The following is a 26,351-nucleotide window of genomic DNA, read 5'->3' as shown; positions in this document are numbered from 1 at the left end:
CCCACTGAGTGAGGCCAGGAATTGAACCCACAATCTCATGGTTCCTAGTCGGATTCATTTCCGCTGTTCCATGACGGGAGCTCCGAATTTTTTAACATCTTTTCATAAATGTGAGTGCCATTCTGCCAGGTATCTAAAAAATTGTAGTGACCCTCTGTTGGTGCTTTCTTTACTTTTAGTACTAATACTATTTTCTTAAAGTATAAGAGATGAAGTTAACATATATATATATATATATATATATATATTCATATATTTGTATTTCTCAAACCTATTACCATTAAAAACTTCATTCTAAAGGAAACAAAATTCCACCTGGCCTACTAGGACAGCAATAGGTATAAGATTTTGAAATTTATCTGCCATTGCCCACAATGATAAATGTTCACTCCGATGTTCATATCTTAGGAGGTAAGAATTCCTTTATTTGTTTTACCCAAAGCCTCCATATAGTCTTTGAAATTCTCCCAATTATTCCAACATGCAATAGCCTCATAAATCAACTGCCCATAGTGGTCCAAGATATTCTATTTAATGTGACATATAATCCCCTCAAGACAATGAGATGAGGTAGCCTTTGTGTATTTACTTAGAACAAGGTTTCTCATTACTATTTCAGAAATATAATCCTTCTAAATTTTTTCAATAGTTTCTGGCTCTGATGACAAATTATCTCCATGTTTTGCCTCTATGGCTACTTTGTAAAAGTCAATCCCAATAACCTTGGGAGTTACTCTCTTTTGCCTGGTTTCCTTCTAGCCCAAAGGACTATAAGTCACCCATTTTTTCCTGTCTGGCTCTTCTAAATCTTTCATCCAGCCATGAAGGTAAGAATCTTTATCTAGGTAGGTGATTACTGAGGTTGTGGGGTCAGGTAGGCAATCTGGGCACAGATTACATCATAGGAATGCTTATATTGGGTTGAGTTTAATGATAATAGTTTTTTTTTTTTTTTTTCCCACAGCTCTATGCAGTGATTATGGTCAAACTTCCCAAGATGGCAGATACTTGAAACATTCATTAAACAGATATTAAGGAGTTTTGAGCATAAAACAAGTTGCTTCTATGATGTGAATTATTAAGATAGTTTTTAATTAGTCTAAGAATTTTTTAAAGTTTTGTATTAGAGTTTTCTTCTCTGACAATTACATTCATGTTATTGAGAGATATAAAAACCATGTTGTACTGAGTCGTGACTACATAACGCTCTAATCACTAGCTAACAGTAAGAAAATTTAGGATCTGCTGAGGTGACACTTCATTCCTAGAGTCTGGGTGTTTACTCTCTGAAGTGAAGCATTGTTCAGCCAATTATATTCTCAGTGTCTCCTATTCCATACCTCTAAATGATAACAGAATTGTATTTGCACCACCAAAATGAGTTTTTCCTTTTCATGTATCAGATACATAGCATAAGAAATGAACAAGAGAGCAAATCACAGTGAGTTGATCTAAAGAATGAATGTTCTAATTACATTTCAAATGTTTGTGGTAAAAATCTCCAGAAGTTCCTGCCATAAAAGGACACATTCTAAAAATAAAGCCAGCACATTCTCTCTCTCTTTCTCCCTCTGACTAATTAGTTGAGAAGAAGATGCAGTCATTTGTTTCTGGAGAGATAAAACTAAGAGTGGAGCAAAGATTTGCATGAAACTGCATGTGACCAAAAATGACCTTTAAATGAGGAGTAATGTTCCCAATCAATCTTATTGTGGGCACTGCATATGAGTCCTAGGTTCTGAAAGATCTTCAGAAATCACTATATGTTTGATTTCTTTTTTTCTGTCATCCTTTCAGATTTCAGAAATCATCTTCAAGCCTTATCTTCCCTTAAGAGTCCTTAGAATAGAAAAAGAAAATCTTCCTGGTGAATGATCATAATTTATTATTTTAAGTTATTTAACAAATATATAAAATCACAGTTCCCTCAAGTTATTTTTGGCAATTTAAAATTTCATCTTACTTGATTTGTTACTAGGCAAATATGCCATTTTAACATCATAGAAAGAACACTAAATATGTGAATATGTTGGTATAGAAATAAAAATTTAAACCAACATTTATGCTGTGGTCATTTAGTAGAATATCTCCATTCTAAGTACAAAACAAAAAACAAAAGCAAAAAGTAAAAATTAAAAAAAAAATAAAAACAGAATTCCTAAGAACTGAAAGTCTCATCCCAGTTAGCTGTTGTAATAAAAAAACTTCAGATTTCAAAGCTGAAGATTTAAGATCAGAAACACAGTAATTTAATCCCTCGGATACTACTAATAACTAGTTATACAGCTCTTTCAATGATGAATTTATAATCTGTAAAGTATTCTAGAATGTTAATTGTTACTCCATGCCAGGATTTTCTCTCAACTAGAACGCTACTTACCAGAAACCTTAGGTGCTACTACTACTTAGCAGTGGTCTTTAGTATTATTGTCATCAATACAGATGCTGTTATTTATGTGTTAGTCAAAGTTTATATTTTTTTCCCATGGTCATGTGTTAAATTTTTGACTTATATTCCCAAAGTTTTCATAAGAATTGTTTGACTCATACAGAAACCACTTCCTTGTTTTTCTTCATATTATACTGATAATATTCCATATGTCATGTGTTTGAGGTTAGACTCATTTTCCCCAATGATGTCTAGTGACGGAGAACTTTTGTTGAAAATAGTATGTCTCTGGATTTCTTGGTATTATTTTGTCCTAAATCAAGTGTCTGTATTTGTGTGTCTGTTTCTATGCTATCTATCCTTTTGCCCATATATCTACTTACTATCACACTGTCTTTATTTCTATAGACTTACAATAAATATTAATATATGATAGAACCACTTCTCATAGCTTAATTTTATTGATTTGAGCCCTCCCCCCCCCCTTTTTTTTTTGATGATTCTGGCTAAAGGTTTATCAATAAAAATAGAAATGAAAAAGAAGTTAACACCTGACAGTACAGAAATGCAAAGGACCGTAGAAGACTACTACAAGCAACTATATGTCAACAATAAGGACAACCTAGAAGAAATGGACAAATTCTTACAAAGGTACAACTTTCTAAGATTGAACCAAGAAGAAACAGAAAATATGAACAGACAAATTACAAGTACTAAAATTGAAACAGTGATTAAAAAACTCAATAAACAAAAGTCCAGGACCAGATGATTTCACTGGTGAATTCTATGAAACACTTAAAGAAGAGTACCTATCCTTCTGACACTCTTCCAAAAACTGCAGAGGATGGAACACTCCCAAGCTCATTCTATGAAGCCACCCTCACCCTGATACCACAAAAAAGAAAATTACAGGTCAATACCATGGATAAACATAGATGCCAAAATGCTCAACAAAATACTAACAAACTGAATCCACAAAAGATTAACAGGATCATACACATCTAAATGACAGTGAGATTTATCCCAGGCATACAAGGATTCTTCAATATTCACAATCAGTGTGATACACCACAGTAACAAACTAAAGAAAAAAATATGATCATTTCAATAGAGACAGAAAAAGCTTTTGACAAAATCCAACACTCATTTCTGAAGAAACTCTAGAAAGTGGGCATAGAGGGAAACCATCTCAGCATAATAAAGGGCATATATGACAAACCCAGAGATAACATCATTCTCAATGGTAAAAAGCTGAACGCATTTCCTCTAAGGTCAGGAACAAGACAGGGATGTCCATTCGCGCCACTTCTATTCAAACTAGTTTTGGAAGTCTGAGCCATGGCAATCAGAGAAGAAAAAAATAAATAAAAGGAATTTAAATTGGAAAAGAAGAAGTAAAATTGACACTATCTGCAGATGACATGATACTATATATAGAAAATCCTAAGCATGCTACCCCCAAAATTACTAAAGCTCATCAATGAATCTGGTAAAGTTGTAGGATACAAAATTCACACACAGAAATCTCTTGCATTCCTATAAACTAACAATGAAAAATCACAAAGAGAAATTACGGAAAGAATCCCAGTTACCATTACATCAAAAAAAATAAATAAATAAAATACCTGGGAATAAACCTACCTAAAGAGGAAAAAGTCTTGTGCTGTTAAAACTATGACTTTTTTGGAAGCCACCTTTTTCTCAATTGAACATTGAAATAATTATTTTACTCCTTAGAGATATAGTTTATTTATAGACTGCAGTATAGTTTGTAAAAGACCAAAATCCTAAAGCTTTCTTTTTTCTTAATTCACTATCATGGTAAGTAAATCGAAGAATGCCTGTGATTATCTACTACTGGACTAAAGGTTATATAGTGAAGTCTAAAATTCAGGAATTCTAATCTCTGATAAGTGATTACTTTTATGATTTTAGGCTTGTCACTTCTGTCTTTTTAATCTTTTATCCTCATACTGAGCTATTCATGATTCCAATCACACTTGCCTATTTCATTGTAGCTCCAGAAGATTAATTGCTAAATGACTGCCTAGGGCTCAGGGGAAAAAAAAAAAAAGTTAATAAAAAGAAGCTGCCGAAAATGTTGCACAGTCAATTTTTTAAAAATATCAGAATAAATAGTAGGCTTTGCCACACATTTTCTTCTGTCAAAATTGTGCTTGTCTTCTAACGCTAGCTTAGATTTTACCCTTTTTCTTGTGAAGTATTCCCTTGTCTTCAGTCAGAATAAATTAATGACTTCTGCTCACTACTCTCCAAAATTTTGCTTTCATCTTTTTGCAAAAACACTTACAGTTCCTTTCACTGCAGTTGTGTATGTGTCTGTATACTGGTGGGATCTGGCCCATTCAAGGTGGTATGGCCCTAGACCATATGTCTGTACACAAACTCTTTGTATTTAAAATGTACTTTTAAGGTCTGCTATTAAACAAATAAGAAATGTCAAAACATTCTAGATCACATTTAAAAGAATCTAGTATTTTTGTTTTTTGGAGTTTCTTTGGCCATGTCTGTGGCCCAGGGATTGAATCTGAGGAAAAGCAGTGACAGCTCTGAATCCTTAACTGCTAGGCCACCACGGAACTCTGCCAGTTTTATTTATTTTATAAATTCCATAAATTAAGTTACCATTTCTTTTATTATAACTTTATGAAAAAGGCATCCCTTACCTTTGTGTACACTAAAGTGGAGTGAGCTGAACTGAGAAAACAACAAAAGAAAAAACAAGCAAAAAAAACCAACAATGAAGGTGAAATAAGAGCAACCATCAATTGTGATGAGGTGACAAAAGTGAGCTCTGGTAGACATTCTCTGGGGAGTGATGATCTTCTAATTACTCTATTCTTTATTTATTATTATTTATATTATTATTTATCTTTATTACTTATCCTAAAGAGACTGGGTTTAGCAAAAGTAACAGGGAGAGATAAGTAGATTTGTAAACTATCAAAATAAGTGCATATGGAAGACTATTCAAAATCATATCTAGGACTTATTCTACTTCCAGATTTCAAAGACCCTATGAGATAGATAATATTTATCCTTCCTAATGTTGATATTTACTGCCCCATCAAATATCCATTTTAGACTGTGAACATTCTCTTTTTTTCTAAGTTTGTTCCAAATCTACACAAACCTATAACTTTTTTAAGGCTCTTTCCTGACATAGTAATATTAGTGCATGCGGGGTAGTGATTGGGAATGTTACTTTTATTAATTAATGGTTTCCTTCATTTCTCCTTTAGAATAAGAAGAGTATAAGTAAAGAAATTAATAATTCTCTAAAGTGCATCTTTTGGAGTTCCCTTTGTGGCTCAGTGGTTAACGAACATGACTAGGATCCATGAGGATGCAGATTCAATCCCTGGCCCTGCTCAGTGGGTTAAGGATCTGGTGTTGCCATGAGCTGTGGTGTAGGTCACAGACACAGCTTGGATCCTATGTTGCTGTGGCTGTGGTGTAGGCCAACAGCTGGAGCTCCAATTCGACCCCTAGCCTGGGAACCTCCATATGCCACAGGTGTGGCCCTAAAATAGCAAGTAAATAAATAAATAAAAGTGCATCTTTTAAATATCCAGATTTAGGTGTCAGCTTTACCTATGCCATGTCTTTTTTTCCTTATCCATGTCTTAACTTTGCAAGTCAACTTAAACTAATTTTTTTGTTCTGCATGAGAATAAAAGGAACCCAAAGCTAGTCAGACACAGATATTGTGCTAAACAAGCGTAGCACTCTTTTAGGAAACTGAGAATGTTAGGAATGAATTAATGAGCAATATTTAGAAGAAAGACATAAATATAATATTTAAATATTTTTATATGTAATTATTGCCATAGAATCCCCTTCCTCCATGGAGAAATATTATTCTTTATTTATCCTGTTGTTTCTGCTTTGACTGAATCTCAAAGTCCATATGATCGACAAGGCTTTTATATGAAAGAAAATGCAGTATGTATTTGTGGAAAGTCATTGCTTCAATATTGTTAACTCTTTAATAGAAGACCACAATTTAAAATACTTTCATTCAAGCCGGAATTATTAGCAGCTAAAATTTGAAACATTTATTGAATTCTATTAAAGTCAAATAGAATACAATCACATATTATCAATAGCTAAGAGGGGAAGTTTAAGAGCTCCACAAATATAAACTGTTATTAAATAAATGAGTGTCAAAGTGGAACATTGAGTAGGGTAAAGATATGGCGTAGAATTTAATTTTATATTTGGAAACAGACATGGCTACTCATGGTGGTGTTTGATTAATACAACATTCTATCAGTGACATTTCCTTATTTTATTTTGGCAAAATTCTGAAGTGGTTATCCTTGGAATTCATAAAACCCAATACCACATCAGTTTTGGGTAACAGTTTATACTTACTCAAATAAAGCAAATGGAAAACTTATTTACATAAGTCAGAGAAAATCCCATAATTCAAAAAATTAACATTTTATTTGTTTCATAGAGATTCGATGCTTTGTTAGCTTTATGCAATATTGTGTCTTACAATCAGTAGATTCAAAGTCCTGTTTGTTTCACATGATACCTTACTAGTGAATATTTCCTTCTTCACTTTGATTTAAAAAACAATTATAGTGGTTATCACATAAAACATGTATAACATTAATTTTGGCTTACCCTAACAAAGCAAATGAAAAATTAGTGATTATTCATAAAACTCAGGAAAATTCTATAAGTAGTAGTGAATCAAATAGACTTTTACAAGCCTATTTTCATATTTACAGTCTGCATCAATCATTCTTACTTTTCTGAACATGGCCAATTGGTATTTTAAAAAAAATGATTATTCATTCAACAATCACTTATTACTTTATGTAAATGATATAAACATTTACCTTAGAGTACAGCTTTGTTCTGAATTTTGTGTTTTTGGTGTGGGGTGGGACTTATTTTCATTGCATTTTATACATCTTATTGTATCTTTGTTACAGTTAATCTCACTATTTCCCCTGAGTCCATCTGCCTTTCACCATTGTGAAATGGACATTATTCCTTCTGTCCTTAGCAATGGACGTTATTCCTTCTGTCCCTAGTGGTCCTGCCTCTAAGGTGTCCATCCCTCTGTCTCTTATTCCAATCCGCATATCCCTCCACTTAAACCTATCAGGTTGTTTGGTCTTATGCCTCCCTCTCCAATGTTACCCCACCCATCCCATTCCTCTCTGCAGAGAATATTTAAAGCTGTGCTTTATCTCTTGATGCTGCTGCCGTAGAATCTCCCAAATCAGGAACTTTCTAATATGTCTATGCTCCCAAGTTATCTAAATCTATCTCCTTTTCCTTGTAATTGATAGAAATATTGTCCTTCCCTTTCAACTCAACTTCCTTTACGATTTTTTTTTTTTTTTTTTAGTCTTTTCAGGTCTGTACCTGTGGCATATGGAAGTTCCGGGGCTAAGGGTTGAATCAGAGAAGAAGTAAGTAGAATCAGAGTAGAAGACGTGAGAGAAGAGAACTCTCTGCTCATGGTTGTCAGCAAAGATCAAGGGCTCATTCAAAGATGGACTGTGCAAACACACGCTAATTTTGACTTGCTCTCATAGAAATCAGATTGTGCTTATTTTTATGGCATGAGTGCACATTTGCAAGTGTGTTCACATAAATGTTAGAAAAAAAAATCTTATGTGAGAGAGATACAACCATTCAAATGAATACACACCTATAGCTGTTTATCTAGAATGACCAGGGAAAGACTATATTCTAGTATTTGTAGAAATAAACTTAGTATGAAAGAACTTTAGCATAATTTTTTTCTAAATTAATTTAGAAAAAAAATCTAAGCAATTGTTTGCCAAAGTATATTCTCCTTAAGTTATTAGGAGGTTGTGTAAAGGACATCTAAAATGAAGTGAATTTGTAAAAATTGAATTAAAAATTATGCATGAGAAATTCAGATACCATTATGACTAAATTTCTCAAAACATTTTTTATACTGATTAGTGTGGCTAACTCTTCAAGATAAGATACAAAACTGTATTTACAAAGTTTATTTGCTCATGGAATGCAATTCTTTAGAAAATATCCCATAGAATTCATGTCCCTTAATGTAAACATGTTATTTTTATTTCAATTAATTAGTTTCAAAATATACCTGTATAAATTTGGGTAATCATTATATATGCTAGTTTCATTTCTAAAAATGTGATTTTCTTTCCTGGAAAACTTCAGATCAAGAATAGTAGCCTTTAAAAAAAATTAACTTTTCTGTCCACTACCCTTGAAAAGAAAAATAAAGCAATATGAAGAAAATAAAGGTTGTAAACATTGATTTGGAAGAAGACATTTTTTATTATAATGAATTAAACTGAAAATTATATACATGCCAGCTGTGGTTGAAATGCCAGACAGAAATGATACATTAGAGTCTGAATTTACTGCTAAAATATAGAGTATAAAATTCACCATAAATCCTACAATCTAACTTTGATCTCAAGCATATTGACCTCAGCTGTCTTAACATAAAAGGGTTTATTGTAAATCTTACCAAAAGTCATTTCACTTTAAACATATATTTATGTAAAATTCACCTCATTGTCAATGTCATCCTTGTTCAATTTAAACACTTTTTCCAGTCAAATGGCTTATTTCATACATCAACAGTGACAAAGTCAAATAACAGAAAATAAGTCTTGAGAGAGAGGTATTTCATGTGAATATAAATGAACTTGTATAAAGTAAAGCTAACTGTGAGACTTTCATAGGTGAAATGGACTTGAAATAAGTACTGAAAATTAAAACCAAAATAATTTGTGAAAAAATTTAAAGAACAAATGAAATTGGGTAAATATATTTACAATAATTTGTTTTATTTTTGAAATATAATAGTATAATATTCCAAAGGTATTTTTGATAGATATTTTTTTAATAATTTTTTTTATTTTCCCACTGTATAGATATTTAAACTGAAAATAATTTTACTGAATTCCATGTTTGCTCTTTTTTACAATTTTTCATAAACAATACTTATTTTGCTTTCATAGAATGCATATAACATCTTTCATTTTTTGCCTTTATTAAAACTCTTATAAATAATACCAAAAATGGCATCCATTTTGAGGTATATTCTTGTTAAATAGTGAGGATATGAGTTTATTTACCTACACTCATTCTTCGATTTTATTTTGACTGCTATAATTAATTTTTACGTTGATGAATTTGTTTTCGATAGTGAAATTCTGCTAAAGCTAATTGGTTTTCATAGAGTTCTAATCCATGACCTTGGTCTTAGTATAATAACGCTTTCTATATTAAAATTTTTATATTTATTTAGTTATTTATGACTCATCCATTCATTTATTCACCCATATTTGAAAAAGACATAATATATGCCAGTCCGTGAAGAGAGACAAGACTTCCACTCAATTGTAGAATGATTTTAATTGGATGTGAAAGTTTTTAGCTATAAATAAATTTTTAAAAATACATGAAATATAAATTATTGGTCTGTCATGGGAATAGACTAGGGTTTAACTGAGTGGCTACTTTATTTTTAAAAATTTATTTATTTTTTTATTCTTTTTAGGGCTATGTCTGCAGTATATGGAAATTCTTGGGCTGGGGATTGGATCAGACCTACAGTTGCAGGCCTCTGCCACAGCCACAGCAATGTCAGATCCCAGACACATCTGCAACCTATGCTGCAGCTAATGGCAATAACAGATCCTTAACCCCCTGAGTGAGGTCGGGATTGAACCTGAATCCTCATGGATACTAGCTGGATCCTTAACATGCTGAACCACAGTGGGAACTCCCGAGTGGCTACTTTAGACTAAGAGGTCAGATAAAAACCTCTGAGGAAATAATTCAAATACAAGAAGGAAATCAGGGGGAATTGCCTTATGGGCAGAAGGAATAATTAAGGCAGAATTAAGCTTATAAAAAATAGCAAAAAGACCCTATGTTAAATCACTCTAAATTCTATAGGAAACTTTACACAGCTCTATGGCATGGCTGGACTGTGTCTACTCTGGAACATTATTGTTCAAAGATAAATAGTCATCCAGTTTGATTTTTTTATTCCAAAATGTACTTATTGAATCACCTTTAGTATCTTCCGATATTTTCACCCCCAGTTATGAATTACAGTGATAATTTATGCATAGCATGTTATACTTCATGGATATTTTCACATATAATTCTTTGTGTGATCTTCATAACACCCCTAGACAGTGTGTTATATAAATATAATACTACTTGACAGTGGAGACTCTTGGGCCAAACTGCATCCAAGTTCTACAACTCGATAACTGTGTGACCTTGGACAAATTATTTAACCTCTCTGTGCTTCTTATGCTTCATTCATATACATTTTTTTCTTTTCTTTTTTGAGTTAATTCTTGGGAGTATACTTGGCAATTTCTTTTCTTTCTTTCCTTCTTTCTTTCTTTTTTTTTTTTTTTTTGTCTTTTTTGCTTTTTTGCTTTTGTAGGGCCACACCTCTGGCATATGGAAGTTCCCTGGCTAGGGGTTGAATCAGAGCTGCAGCTGCCAGCCTACACCACAGCCACAGCAACACAGCATCTGAGCCACATCTGCAACTTACACCACAGCTCACGGCAATGCTGAATCCTTAATTCAGTGAGTGAGGCCAGGGTTTGAATCCACATCCTCACGACACTATTTGGGTTTATAATCCATTAGCTACAGCAGGAGTTCCTGTACTAAACCATTTCTAATCTTGTTAGTTTTTACTATGATGTAGGGCCCAGATCTTGCCAATGCTGTGGTTTTGCTAATCTGTTACTCTAGACAAATAGCACTTTGAATTCTCTGAGCCTTGGTTTCTTCCTTCCTTGTGAAATGGGATTAATATCTCTACAGTGTATTGTGAGAGTTTAGTGGCATCCCTAAAACAGATTCCTAATGGGCAACTGTGGTTTCAGGTAAATGATTTTGGTTACTTTCTTTCCCATATTTAAATGCGGAAGCTGCAGTTATAGAGAGTTACCGAATTCCTAAACTTTGTCTCACTAATGAATAAGAGGTAAATTCAGCCAGCAGTTCAGATTAAACTTTGATGCTCCTATCAGCTGACAAGGATCACCAGCAGTGCCAATGCTTTCAAGAGTGCCATAGAACTGAATGCATGAAATGGAGCACAGCTTTGAGAAAATGGCCAAGCTACAATTTGGTCTCTTCCTTATTAACCTTTGTTGTTACTTTAGGATATTTTTCCTAGTCACAGGGTGCAAAAAGGAGAACACTTTGAAAAAATATCTAGTGATGTTGCCTACTTTTACTGGAAGGAGAAGTGACATATAATTGTCAACAAGGCTGTAGAATATTCTAACATAATATAGCTTCAATGCATCAACATATCTTTACTTTAGGAATATGAGTAGATTTATTTTTTACACACTTAGCTTTACCTGGGATTTTGAGTGACATTTAATTTTGCTTTCAAGTTAAGTATAGATTTGATATTTAATAAATGTAATCAAGTTTTCTTCTAATTTAATTATGCTCTTTATTTATGGCAATAGAATTTAAAGAAGAAGTCATGAGCCTGGTAATCATGGGATATTAATTTGGGGATATTACAAAAAACATGGCTCTCTTTGATAGAGCTTTAGGAAGTCATTATACTGTAATTTATTCCCTTATAATCTTGTTGTGCCGACTTTTGCCTGTTTGCTTTGAGAACCAGTCTTCCCTATTGATCGACTATTTTCTTACCAATTAAGCAATGGCAGTCACCTGAAAAAGAATGTAGGATCAGAGGATGGGAGAATCACTCAAACTTCTTCTGCTTCAAAGCATATTTGTAGAAGTAGCTGGATCTCATCTGTGGTTCTTATTCTTACCAGAAGCCCTGGATTCAAGCCTTGGGTTATTCCATCTTCTCCCTGTAGAAGATGGCATCTTCCTGCTTTTATTACTCAATTGCTTCACCATCTGCTACTTTAAGCTTTCAGCTTTTTAGCTGCTTTATAACCATTTCACTCTATTGAAATACCTGACGTGGGTTCTTTTTTTGTTTGTTTGTTTACTTACTAACACCTCTAGAGTTAATATTGTGTAATATCTGTGTTTGGCATGATGAATACCTAAAATCATATTGATTTGGAATATTTATATTTCAGACATAAATATATGGTTTTAATCATTTGACAAAAATTCCACAACTTAAACTCGCAGCAAAAATTATCACGTTAAAATAAGCATAAAAGTGCCTTAGCTCTTAAAAACCACTGGAAATTAGTTTCTTTACTTTGTTCTGCAAGAATTTAAGTCCACTTGAGTTTGCATTCTTTTTAAAATTGAGATTGTTGTTTTAACTAGCACCTGGTATTCTTTAGCAAACAAAAGATGATGCATTTAGTGCCCTTAGAAGAGTAGATACATGTCTACGGAATATGAAGGAGTGAGATTGTCTTCTAGAAAATCAACACACTCTGAATATCTTTTTTATAGGGCCAAACAATCCCATATTTCAGTGAATCATAAGCATGCTCTTTGTAGCAGGATTTCACAGTCCATGATCATAAAGAGGATCCTAACCTAAAATTTTGGGAGAGGCTAAATTACAGTGACCTCATTTGATTAATAATGTAGGAAGTTATGAAGGAAATCTTTAAATTACAGTACAAAATGTTTTGGTTTAAGTAATAACCTTCCCATTTTCAAAAGGTCATCTGACAAATTGCTTCTTATAAAAATTAATAGCTTGCATTCATTTAATATGTGTTGGTTATAAACCTGACAACACATTTTTGTATTTAAACATCTCAACATCCCTAAAAGTTGAATACAATTATTTTCCAAGTTATAGATGAGAAACTGAAGCTCACAGTTAAGTAGCTCACTCAAGTTCACCCAGCTGGCAAGTGGCAGGCTGAACCCAGAGACCATGATTTTAACCTCTCCAATGGCTCCCTCTCAATGTGGTAAGTTGCTTAGAGTCACAGCTGAGGCTGGAAACATTCAGTTCATGCTAAACACCAGCAAAGGAAGTGTTCAATACATGCAAATATCAAATCATTAAGCTGTGCACATGAAACCAATGTAATTTTGCATGTCAATTATACCGCAATAGAAGAGTGTTCAGAGTTCCTTTTGTGGCTCAGTGGAAGAGAATCTGACTAGTATCCATGAGGATGCAGGTTCGATCCCTAGCCTCACTCAGTGGGTTAAGGATCCGGTGTTGCCATGAGCTGTGACGTAGGTCGCAGACATGGCTCAGATCTGGCATTGCTGTGGCTGTGGTGTAGGCCAGCGGCTACAGCTTGAATTTTACCCCTAGCCAGGAAACACCCATATGCTGAGGGTGTGGCCCTTGAAAGCAAAAAAAAAAAAAAAAGGAAGAAAGTGTTCAAGACTAACTTGAAGATAGCCTCCAACCTCCAGTGCCTTGATTACCATGAGTAACCTATGTTAGCATGTATAATTGGCTTCACTGGTTTGTGGTTATGCATATCACAAAAATCTGTTGAGTATCAGATTCCCTTGGGGTAATTTTCATTATACAGTTTCCCATGTACCTCCTTTGGTTTATGGAATCCTTGTTTTTAATGGGATGAAAATGCCTGAGTATACGGCCAAATTATATGCATTTTTCAAAGCACTCATTATGTGTTGTCAAGATTTAGTACAATTGCAGTGCATTTTGAAGTCCTTTAGGGGAGAAACTGTGTCTAACACTGGTCCTGGTATAGACAGTTCTCAACAAATTCTTGTTGAGTATAGGAAGTAAACAGGTCATCAAGATACATTTAAGGATTTGGCATCATATCGGATCAAGCAAGAGGGTTAATTGTAGCACTATCATCTTTAGGAACCCATCTCAACTCTAGCAAAGAGGATCAATTCAAAGGCCTCACATGGAGGTAATCGTTAACGTCAACTTCCCAGGACATGGTGGAGAAACCATCAGAGCTGGAATAAATTTTAGGACCTAAGAGTGAATTAGAATTAACAATGGAGCTGATATCAGTGGATAAGAAAATGAGTAAATGTAGCACATGAAGTGGAAGAATAGACAGAAAAGATGACCAAAGACCAAGTCAGGGAGGTACTACATGTCCAGGGAAACTGAGAACCAAGGTCACCAGGGGCTGGCCATGCACCAACTTCAAACCCATGAACTCTTAAATCCTGCTTCTTAGCCCATCAAGGTCTGTGGCTGTGGTGATGACCTCTGCCTGCATCATTTCGTTGAGTTCCACAGGTAAACAGATAATCTGAACTAGCTCCCAGTAAACTGATATGGTGAGAGACAATGTAGATTAGGAATATTAGTAATTAGACAAAGGCAGATTTGGCCTTAGAAACCTTAAAAATACAACACTCTGAATTTATTGGCCATTTTCCAAATGCGAAACAAGTGTTCTGGTGATTTCTCCTATCTGATTGTGTCCATGAATTACACAAAATAACATTATATAAAACAAGGCATCAGCTGTGGGCCATAGAGGTATAGAATGTCACATTTTTATAATCTTCATTTTGTGAAATTAGAATAATAGAGGCTCAGTGGAGTTTCAATTCTTCTCTGAAGGTTCAGCATACTTATTTATGTATTACACAGATTAGTAGCTAGAGTGTAAATTGAACTTTCTATTTTGTGGCACTACAAAATTGCATGATTTGATACAGAAAATATATGTAAGTATGGGAAAAATATCAGTTTCAAAACTGGAAAATTTGCTGTTTTGTCTACTCCTTGTACGTTATGTAGATTAATCTAAATTTCCTGCATTTTCAAATTATGACATAAACTAAGAATTACATTATTGGAGATGACAGCATAGTTGATAATGATCCTACTACAGTTTATTTACTAGGGGAAGCATTTGGATATTTTTTTAAAGACTTTCCAAGACAGAAATGATCTTAAATTTAGCTGAAGTAAGATAAATTTATTTCTAACTTGAGAGAAATCTATATTTTCTTTTTGTTCTTGGAGTTTTCATTCACTGGGTCCTGAATTTGGAAATTCATTTGGGATATTATCATCTGAAGATTCAGTCTAAGAGTTCACTTACATGATGGATTTGACCTTCATTATTAGAGGCCAGAGGGCTGCTTTCTCTATGTCTTTGTTTTTGTCTCCTGATTCATCCAGTGATAGTATGTTTTCTCATATTGACTTTTCCTCTTTGCCATTTATTTATTTTTTTCTTTTTATGGTCACTCCAGCAGCATATGGAAGTTCCTTGTCTAGGGGTCAAATTAGAGCTGTAGCTGTTGGACTACACCACCCTAACCCTAACCCTAACCCTAACCCTAACCCATGCCAGATCTGAGACACTTCTGCTTGGGGGCAATGACAGACCATTAACCCACTGAACGAGGCTGGGGATTGAACCCACATCCTCATGGATACTATTCAGGTTCTTCACCCACTGAGCCACAATGGGAACTCCTCCTCTTTGAAATTTTATATAGAATATGTAAGTTTCTGAATTCTCGGCTAGGTTTAATACATTTAAAAAATAGATTACAAAGATGGTGTTTCTGATTTGTTTAATTCCTTCTTAAAAGATGACATAATACTTAGGGTAACACAATAAAAAACTAAGAGATAAAGTTTTACTTTAGTATTTTATTTTTAAAATTTTTTAAAATTTATTTATTCATTTTTAATTGTTATTTCCCCAATACATTTTTTTCCCTACTGTACAGAATGGTGACTCAGTTACACATACATGTACACATTCTATCTTCTCATATTATCATACTCCATCATAAGTGACCAGACATAGTTCCAAGTGCTACACAGCAGGATCTCATTGCTCATCCATTCCAAAGGCAATAGTCTGCATCTATTAACCCCAAGCTCCCAATCCACTCCACTCCCTCCTCCTCCCCCTTGGCAACCACAAGTCTATTCTCCAAGTCCATGATTTTCTTTTCTGTGGAAAGTTTCATTTGTGCCTTATATTAATTCCAGATATCAGTGATTTCATATGGTATATGTCTTTCTCTTTCTGACTTACCTCACTCAGGATGAGAGTCTCTAGTTCCATCCACGTTGCTGCAGATGGCATTATTTTGTTCTTTTTATGGCTGAGTAGTATTCCATTGTGTGTATATACCACTTCTTCCTAATCCAATCATCTGTTGATGGACATTTGGGTTGTTTCTATGTCTTAGCTATTGTGAGTAGTGCTACAATGAACATGTAGGTGCATGTGTCTTTTTTAAGGAAAGTTTTGTCCAGATATACACCCAAGAGTGGGATGGCTGGGTCATACGGTAGTTCTATGTATAGATTCTAAGATACCTCCATACTGTTCTCCACAGTAGTTGCATTTTATTATCCCTATAACTATTCCACTCTTCTAAAGTTTACTTATTCTTTTCCTCTTTGGTAGTGTGGTTAGAAATAATTATGAGTAATGGTGAGTTATAATGAAAAAATATTTTGAAATAAAGGAAAAATGTCACAGATACCCCATCATATATCTATGGTATGTAAAAATAACTCTAATGGATTTGTATCATATTTTCAAGGTAAAGTGATTTTATTTTTTTAATTTTATAATATTTCTTTTAATTATTCTAACAAAGAATGAAAGCCTTAAAATAGCAATACTCATGAATAATTGGAGCTACTCAAACACCCCCTACGAACCGGTACCGTAGACGCTCATGGTGTTCAGAGGATTTATAAGGTGACCAGTACCTCCGGCACCAACATCACATTCATGTTTCTATGGCTCTTTGATGCCACTCAATTAGGTCTGAGAGAGGTCTTTTTTCCTTGTAAATCACCATTTAAAACTTCGCCCATTTCCCCTTCAGAAAGTATATACAAGACCCATTCTTGACTGTTGCATAGGCATAATGGAATAGAGTCAGATGTAAATCCTGATTTCTTCAATATGGACTTAAAGGGCCATTTTCTTCTTATTGTTGTGAAAAAACACCAATAAAAGAGGTGATCTTAGTTTTTATATAAGAGATGTCCTAAAGAGCATAATCATGCTAAAGGAAAATAGTAAAACAGACTAACTTGTCCTCCCCTCCATTTTCCAGTGACCTGAAGGTAATTTTGCTCCTGAGTAATGAGGAAAAAAAAAATCTTAACAAGGCACATAACCACAGGGGTTTTGTAGATTTTTATTTTAAATTTATCAACTTGGTTAATACGAAATACTTGAGAGCAAGATTTAAAGTGTGCCAAGTAATACCACTACATGCCTGACAGGAAGCAAAAGCAAGTATTCTCTGCAGAAACTCAATTTTAAACCTGGCATCAAAGAATTCTAATGGAAAATTTCCATGAATATGAACTCACAATCACAAATCACAAAATTTACAAAATTAAAATGGGTGTTATTCGGAACTAGCAGATAAAGTAGAAAACAGAATGAGACCTGTAACGATATCAGATATTAGAATTAGCAAAATAACCATATTAATTTATTTAAAGAAATAAAAGTTTTTGAAAGTGTATTTATAGCAAGACCTATACAAAGAAATAGGTTCGAACGGAAACTAAAGAGAAAGAAATCAATAGTAATTGGACAGGTTTAATAACAGATAAGTAACATCTGAAGAAATAGTGATTTTAAAGATAAATCTGAAGAAATTATAGGTAATACAACGGAAAGGAATAAAAATATTTTTAAAAACTTTCAAAAATACTGAAAATTAAATTGACAAGGAATGTCACATATTTGATCAATATTTCCAAATGCAAGGAAAAAATGGGGAAAAGCTAAAGTTAGAAGTGACTGAGAATTGTCCATAATTGATTGTATAATATACACATTTTTGGAAACCCAAGAATAGCAAGCAGAATCATAAAGAGAATATTTCACCTAAGTATATATTACAGTAAAAATACAGATCATCAATGAAATCACTAAGGTTTAAAAGCTTCTATCACAAAAAGATAGATTATTTTCAAAAGCGTAAGTATTAACTTGATTGTTGAGTTCTCAACCTCAGAAACAGAAAAACGGTGAAAAAGATGCCATATGTTTAAAGGAGGGGAAAAAACAGAGAACTCAGAACTGTATGTCGACAGAAAATATCTAACACAAATGTAAAGAATATAAACACATTTTCAGACAAACAAAAATTTAAAGTGTTTACTACCATGGTCCCTCTCTACTGCGGATATTAAGGGATTTGCTTAAAGCAGAAACGAAAGTGACCCTACGCGGACTGTCTGAGATGGTAAAAAAGGAAAAATTTGAATCAAGAATATATTGGTAAATATAAATGGACAAATAGAAAAAACACACAGGGCAAATACTATCCAGTTAAACACCAAAAGAATGCTGATGAAATTATGAGAAAAAGTGACTTGGGAGTTCCCGTGGTGGCGCAGTGGTTAACGAATCCGACTAGGAACCATGAGGTTGCGGGTTCGGTCCCTGCCCTTGCTCAGCGGGTTAACGATCCGGCGTTGCCGTGAGCTGTGGTGTAGGTTGCAGACGCGGCTCGGATCCCGCGTTGCTGTGGCTCTGCCGTAGGCCGGTGGCTACAGCTCCGATTCAGCCCTTAGCCTGGGAACCTCCATATGCCGCGGGAGCGGCCCAAGAAATAGCAACAACAACAACAACAACAACAAAGAGAGACAAAAGACAAAAAAAAAAAAAAAGAAAAAGTGACTTTTATGGCAAAAAGTATCACTGAAGACAAAAGCAGCCAGTGTACATTAATTTCTCACCTCACCTCATCGGAAACGCATAGCAAACTAATGCACATAAGAACATAGCTTATGCATATACAGCAAAACTTGTCAGAACAAGTAGAAATAGACCACGTACCATCGGGGATTTTCTTTTAATTGGTAGAACAAAAAGACCAAAAATAGCAGTAAAGTCATGAAAAAAGGAACAAACCAGTAAACAAGCTAGATCTATTATGAAGACATATACCTTAAGGTATGTGTGAGAACTGACTAGGACATAAAAATAAGTATCAAATATTTTCAAGGAATAAAATGTTCTGCGATTACAATATGCCTGTTAAAAAACAAAAATGTGGAGTTCCCGTCGTGGCGCAGTGGTTGATGAATCCGACTAGGAACAATGAGGTTGCGGGTTCGGTCCCTGCCCTTGCTCAGTGGGTTAACGATCCGGTGTTGCCATGAGCTGTGGTGTGGGTCGCAGACGCGGCTCGGATCCCACATTGCTGTGGCTCTGGTGTAGGCCGGTGGCTACAGCTCCGATTAGACCTCTAGCCTGGGAACCTCCATATGCCGCGAGAGCGGCCCAAGAAATAGCTAAAAAAAAGACAAAAAAAAAAAAAAAAAAAAAAAAAAGGTAGAAAATAATAGGTCTTAAATTTTAAGAAAAAATAAATCAATTATCAATAACTCCTGAGTCAAATAAGAAATTATAATGGTAATGAGATAATTTTTGGACATCAGTGACAAAATCACTCTTGTTAAAGTCTGTAGAATGCAACTAAACTGGTGCCTAGATATGAATTTATTGTCTTCAGTGATGAAACTAGAAGGGTGAATGAAAATTGATGAGCAAAGCAGCTAACTTAAGGTGTTTTAAAAAGATAGTAATAGGCGTTCCCATTGTGGCTCAGCAGAAACGAATCTGACTAGCACCCATGAGGATGCAGATTTGATTCCTAGCCTTGCTCAGTGGGTTAAGGATCCAGCGCTGCCACGAGCTCCAGTGTAGGCCAATCCCAAGCCTGGATCTGGCGTTGCTGCGGCTGTTTTGTAGGCCCCATATGCCATGGGTGCAGCCCTGAAAAAAAAAGACAAAAGACAATAATGATAATAATAATAAAGAAATAATAATAAATCAAATCTAAATAAATTAGAAGTTCTTACGTAGGAGTAGGACCTGTGCCTATTTTAATATACTTAAACATTGCTGTGAACCTGAGCACACAAGCTCTATAAACTCTCCTATTTCAGCCTCTTTTCTATACTATTTTTTTTTAATATATTTTTTTATTTCCCACTGTACGGCAAGGGGGTCAGGTTATCCTTACATGTATACATTACAATTACATTTTTTCCCCCACCCTTTCTTCTGTTGCAACATGAGTATCTAGACATAGTTCTCAATGCTATTCAGCAGGATCTCCTTGTAAATCTATTCCAAGTTGTGTCTGATAAGCCCAAGCTCCCGATCCCTCCCACTATACTCTCTTTGGAGGCAACAGAGAACTAAGAAAAGTTAAATGAAATAGAAAGCAAGATGAACATTGAGTTGCATTTAACATTGACTTCTAAATTGATGTGGGTTATAATTTTTACAGGGTTCACTGTGCAAGTTCAGTACAAGTTTTCTGGCTACAGAGTGATCTAGACCTTGAAGTAGATTTCCAGATATCAAGATCCAGAGAAAGATATAACAGGCTGATATTCTCATCTGTAAAACTTGGATAATGATACAGAATTTACCTTATTTTATTACTTTGGGGATTAAATGGGACCAACTCTATAGAATTACCAATAAATGTCAGGCATGCTTATATACTACTTGATGATCAGATGCTTCAACTTCCTACACATGAGTGACTAGATGAATAATAGACAATTGTTTATTTGGCGTTTAATTCTATTTAGCTTTCTTTGTTTCTTTTCATTCATTCCATTTTAATTTAATTTTTAATTTTTTTTTATGTCTGTTTAGGGCAGCACCTGCAGTACATGGAGGTTCCCAGACTAGGGGTCAAATTGAAGCTGTAGCCTCTGGCCTATATCATGGCCACAGCAATGCCATATCAGAGCTGGATCTGTGACCTACACCACAGCTCATGGTAACTCCAGATCCTTAACCCACTGAGAGAGGCCAAGGATCAAATCTGCATCCTCATGGTTACCAGCCTGACTCATTTCCACTGAGCCACTGTGGAAACTCCTTAAATATTTTAAAAATTCCAGTTGTAATCTAATTTTTTATATTTTTATTTAATAAATGAATTTATTTTCTGAGAGTCTGGGCCAATAAATTATTAAGACCAGTAATTTATTTTTCTTGTTTTTCTGTATAATAATAATCTAAGTTTACATTGCTTTAAAGCAAATTTTGTGATCTAATGAACTCTGCAAGACAACTATCACTTTAAAATACTATTGAATTTTAAGTAATACTTTGAGATTATTCTTCCTTGACTGATAGGATTGTCATTTTATTTCTCACACTATTTACTACTGCATAAATCTGTGAGGCATTATTAAATATTTTGTACCTTGACTGCAATCTTAATTTTCAAGAGCTCTGATGTGTTTCTTTAAATAAACAAATATTATTTTTTTTTTGCTCATGACAGGAAAATATTTCATATGTCCTTATAAACAAATTGTATTATTGAATTGAGCTAATAGTAATGTGGGTTTTATTTTTTATTTTTTATGTAGGTTTTAATATAAAATATTGAGAAATGACTAATATTTTGGCAAGAAGTGGTTTTATAAAAAGTCAAATTAGTATACTTATGAAGATCTTTTTCAGGAATATTATTGTTTTGTGAATATCCATGAAAGATGATGTAACTTACCACTCTTACTTCTTCCTTCTCTTGATGTAATTGATGTAAAAATGTAGTTTGATAGAGCCCTTCAAATAACTTCACAAGCACACCTCTGATCCATAACAGTCATTGAGGGTATTTGCCCAACACATACCAGTTCTCCATTCTTTTTCCATGATCTAATGACTCCAATTGGAAAGGTTTTCTATAATTGCCCCCATGTATAAACTGACTCACTGTTGTCATGATTGTTTTCCATTGTTAATGCTCCCTAAAGATTTGAATAATAAAATTTAGTCTTTTCATATTATCATTCAAGAGATTTTTAATACCGTAATACATATAGTAGGCACATTATGTTGTGATTCATAATTATTTTCTTCCTGGTTTTTGATGTTGAGGTGTAGTTTATACACAATAAAACTATCCTTTGTAGTGGACTATTCTGTGAATATTTTTTAAAAAATGAATCAATTGTATAACCACTATACTACAATCAAAATATAGAACAGTTCCAATAACTAAAAATTTTCCCTAGCTTAATATTTGCAAAACCCTCCTCCCCCATCCCTGGCAACCACTGACCTGTTATCTGTTCTGATAATTCTGTCTTTGCAAGAATGGTAAATATATTAGGTAGCCTTTCAAAATCTGTCTTCTTTCCATAAGCATAATATATATGTGTGTTTTATTCAAGTTGTCAGCTTACCAGTAGTTCATTTCTTGTGATTATTGAGAACTCTTTCACTATGTGAATTACCTGTTTGTTGATTTCCAAGTTGAAGTTCTGTTCAGGTTTTTTCAAGTATGTGACCCTTACAAATATATTTACAGATAAGGACACTGTAAACATTCTCATGTAGATTATTTTGTAGAAACATATTGTCATTCTACTTGGTAAAAAATGTATGCTTAAGTGTTTCTTTTTCAGTAAAATTTTTGTTTTATATCAGTTTTAGATGCACAGAGCATTATAAAGATAGTACAGAGAGTTGCCACATGCCTCAAACTCACTTTCACATAGCATTAAACATTTTACCTTAGTATGGCACACTTGTTACACATGTTATAATTAATTATCCAGAATAATAAACATAAATAATAAAATAAATAAGACATAAATAATAAAAATAATAAATAATAAACCAATCTTGATATCTTATACCTAATAATTTTCTTTATTACAGGACCCCATCCAGGACACTGTATTACATTTAGTTTACATGCTTCTTCCACTCCTTTCGGCTGTGGTAGTTTCTCAGGTTTTCCTCAGTTTCAATGATCTTGACAATTTTGAAGAGTAATGGCCAGCTGTAGTCTCTCAATTGGGATAGGTCTGATGTTTTTCTCATAATTGGACTAGGAATAGATGGGAAGGAAGAGCACAGCAATAAGGTACCATTTTCATCACATCATTAAAAAGGATACATACCATTAACAAAATTTTTCACGGTGCAGTTGATAAGATGTATTTTCTAACACATTTACTTTATCACACTTTTCAGAAACTGCAACATTCCATAATCTTTGAGGACAAGAAGTCAATTTTTACAATACTTCTGTTAATATGGTATTATAACATTAGGTCTTAAATCACAGGTCTTGAAAATTTTTATCTCTATGTGCTAAAAATAATGGAATTTCATCCTCTGTTTTATATACAGTAAATCAGCTAAGATCCTTTAACTCTTAACTCTTGCAATGGTTTGATACCCAAACCTGCCTTTATAACTTAATCTTTCTGAGATTGTTTTTAATCTCCAAAATCTAGTTTAGTTAAGAAATGCAAACAGTCACTTCACTATCTAATAGTTATAAAGATAGAGTGAAAAAGTGGTTGAAAATATGCCATATAAATATGTGATATTGTAAACAATGTTATAATTATTTTCACCAAAATTTTGGAAACTCATAGACTTATTTTTTTTTAAGACATAGCATTGGAGGGCCTGCATGTAATATTTGATAGGTTAACATCTTCATGAAATAAGTTTGGATTTATACATCTCTCCAAATCATCTTTCTGGAATAGTGCTGATTTGCTAGAGAAATTTTATGTACCTGGTATTTGCCATTCACTTCAAAAATGATCGAGAAACATAAGTATCCTATCACAAAGGATACTGAGAAGCTGCAGCCTAGAGGTGGGAGGGAGCCCAAGGAAAGTTTGTGGCCATGGAGGATAGGAGATGGGTGTATCAGTTGGAAATAGTAAACCAACACTGTCAAAACAAGGAGAGAGTTCAGGTAGACATACAGGAAGGTCACCTGGTGCTCAGGTAGAGAAGTTCCTCTGAACCCTAGGTCAGATATTCTACAGCAGTGGCGAGATAGGAGTGAATGGGAAAGGACAAACTAATGGCCACATTTTGAAATGTAGGCATGTATACTCTGAATATAACATTCATTGTACTTTTTCTGCTCCCCTTCTCCTCCTTCTTATTGGAATTCAACAACCATCTTTTCTCTAAGTTCTTTGACAAAATTACCCAATACTAACTCTTCTTGTCAGATGATGCCAAAAGATAGGTTTTATCAAACAATTACATTTGCCTGAAGCCAGTGAAAACTGCTGGCAAAATGGGAATATCTAGCTGACAGGGCCAAAGTTAATAAGTACATAAGGGTTTAAATATTCACCCTTACTTTTCTTACAGCCTACCTCTCTGAAAACCCACTTGATGATTTGACAATGCTGTCTCTTCAAAATGGATTTCCAGCACCCTGGGCAATAGTCTTAGGAGTTTAAGTAATATTGAAGAGGTAGTTGAACCCTGTTGACTCTTACATGCTAAGGTGTTGGATTTATCCTTTAAGCCCAATTAGGGGATGGACATAAAATTAAAACTGTCTTGGGATGAGCAGAGTCTTAGTTTATTCAAGGAACCCAAAGCTGGAATTGGAAAGCAAAATGTGAAATGACTGAAACAAGATGAATTTGCATGATAACAAAATGGGATACATCTATTCATAATATTTGAGGAGAAGTCAGTGCTCTCAATTCTCTGTGCAGGCAGTTAACATGCTTATTGCCCTGTCCATTTGATGGATAGTCTATTATTTTCAAACAGACTAAGAGAAGATTGTCTGCTCTCAAAAAAATGCTATTAAAATCCTTGATATTTTATTTATTTATTTATTGGTGTGATCCTAAAAAAACAAACAAAAAATTCTTTTAAAATTTCACCAAATAGTCCATTAAACCAATTAATAACAGAGTAATTCACTAATTAACTAAACTTAGGTGGTTTATCTAGTATTTAAGTTTACTAATAACTGAATTTATTTAATAGCTTTCACTAGAAATTGGGATAGTTACTTTTGTCAATGATCGCTATGTTTGTTTCTGCTCTGAAATATCTTAGTCCCAGGTATGTCGGGTCATTTTCCTCTTCTAGTTGTACAGTGTGCAAAACGTACCTTTTACTTCCTTGTCTCACAACACAACACAAATTAAAATGGACAAAACATTAAATAGAAGCTGATCTTTCTACAAAGGGAAGTGAAATCCTCCAATCATACCAAATAATTTGATTTACTAAAAGTAACATTAGATTCATGTACTTTTTATCTTTAGAAGTCTTTTCTTTTATCACTACCAGTCTTTCTTCCTCACATTGTCTTTTCTAAACTCTAAAAGAGTCTACAGTCCATCGCCAGTTTCTTTACTTCTAAAAATGAACATGTATAATATATTTATACACATATAATGGAGTATTATTATTGACTATTACTATTGACTATATCATATATATTATACATAATACAATAATAGCCTTTGTAATGATAATATATTTTATAAATATTAAAACATTTAAGAATTTAAGCACACAAAATGTCAGAAAAAAAAAGACCTCAAAAAATAAATTTTGGTCAGACTGACATAGAAACAGAATCACCTTGGAAATCAGATTTTTTTTTTTTTGCATTTTAGGGCGGGGGAGTGGTATGGAAATTCCCAAGCTAGGGGTCGAATTGGTGCTCCAGCTGCTGGTCTAGCCACAGCCACAGCAATGCTCCTTTTTCATATTTTAGCTTCTTTTTGGATATTTAAAAAATGGCTAGATGGTAAGGATTCTGAAATGTCATGGGAAACTGGGAATTAAGCATGCGAAGAGAATCAAATTGTTTTGAAAAGTGCACAAAAAAATTGAGAGTACTCTATAGAGATAGAGACAGTGTTAGAATTTATGTATACCTAAGAGAATAGTTATAACTGAGAAAAACCCTCCATTACAAAGAGTACTGGATCTGAATGATATATAATTTTTAATTAAAATGAAAAAATATAAAAGGAATAATAAGTACCTCTAAAAGAACTACAAAGGAGCCAGTGGTAACCAGAAGTAAGCCTTTTGCATAACTGGAATGAGTGATTTCTTGATGGAAATGTGTTACTCAACCCACCTGCTCTATTTCCTGCTTATTCTGAATGCAGGTTTAAAGGAGTGTATCAGATTCCCCAAACTACCACATCAATGTAGTATACAGCTTAGTATTAAGTCTTGTGTTATGGTGT

Source organism: Sus scrofa, chromosome 16 (genome assembly GCF_054392235.1).
Source record: "Sus scrofa isolate SSC_HxYL_T2T_F1_AM1 chromosome 16, Sscrofa_HxYL_maternal_Yorkshire_Landrace_v2.0, whole genome shotgun sequence".
Taxonomy (NCBI): Eukaryota; Metazoa; Chordata; class Mammalia; order Artiodactyla; family Suidae; genus Sus; species Sus scrofa.
This window is presented reverse-complemented; position numbering follows the sequence as displayed.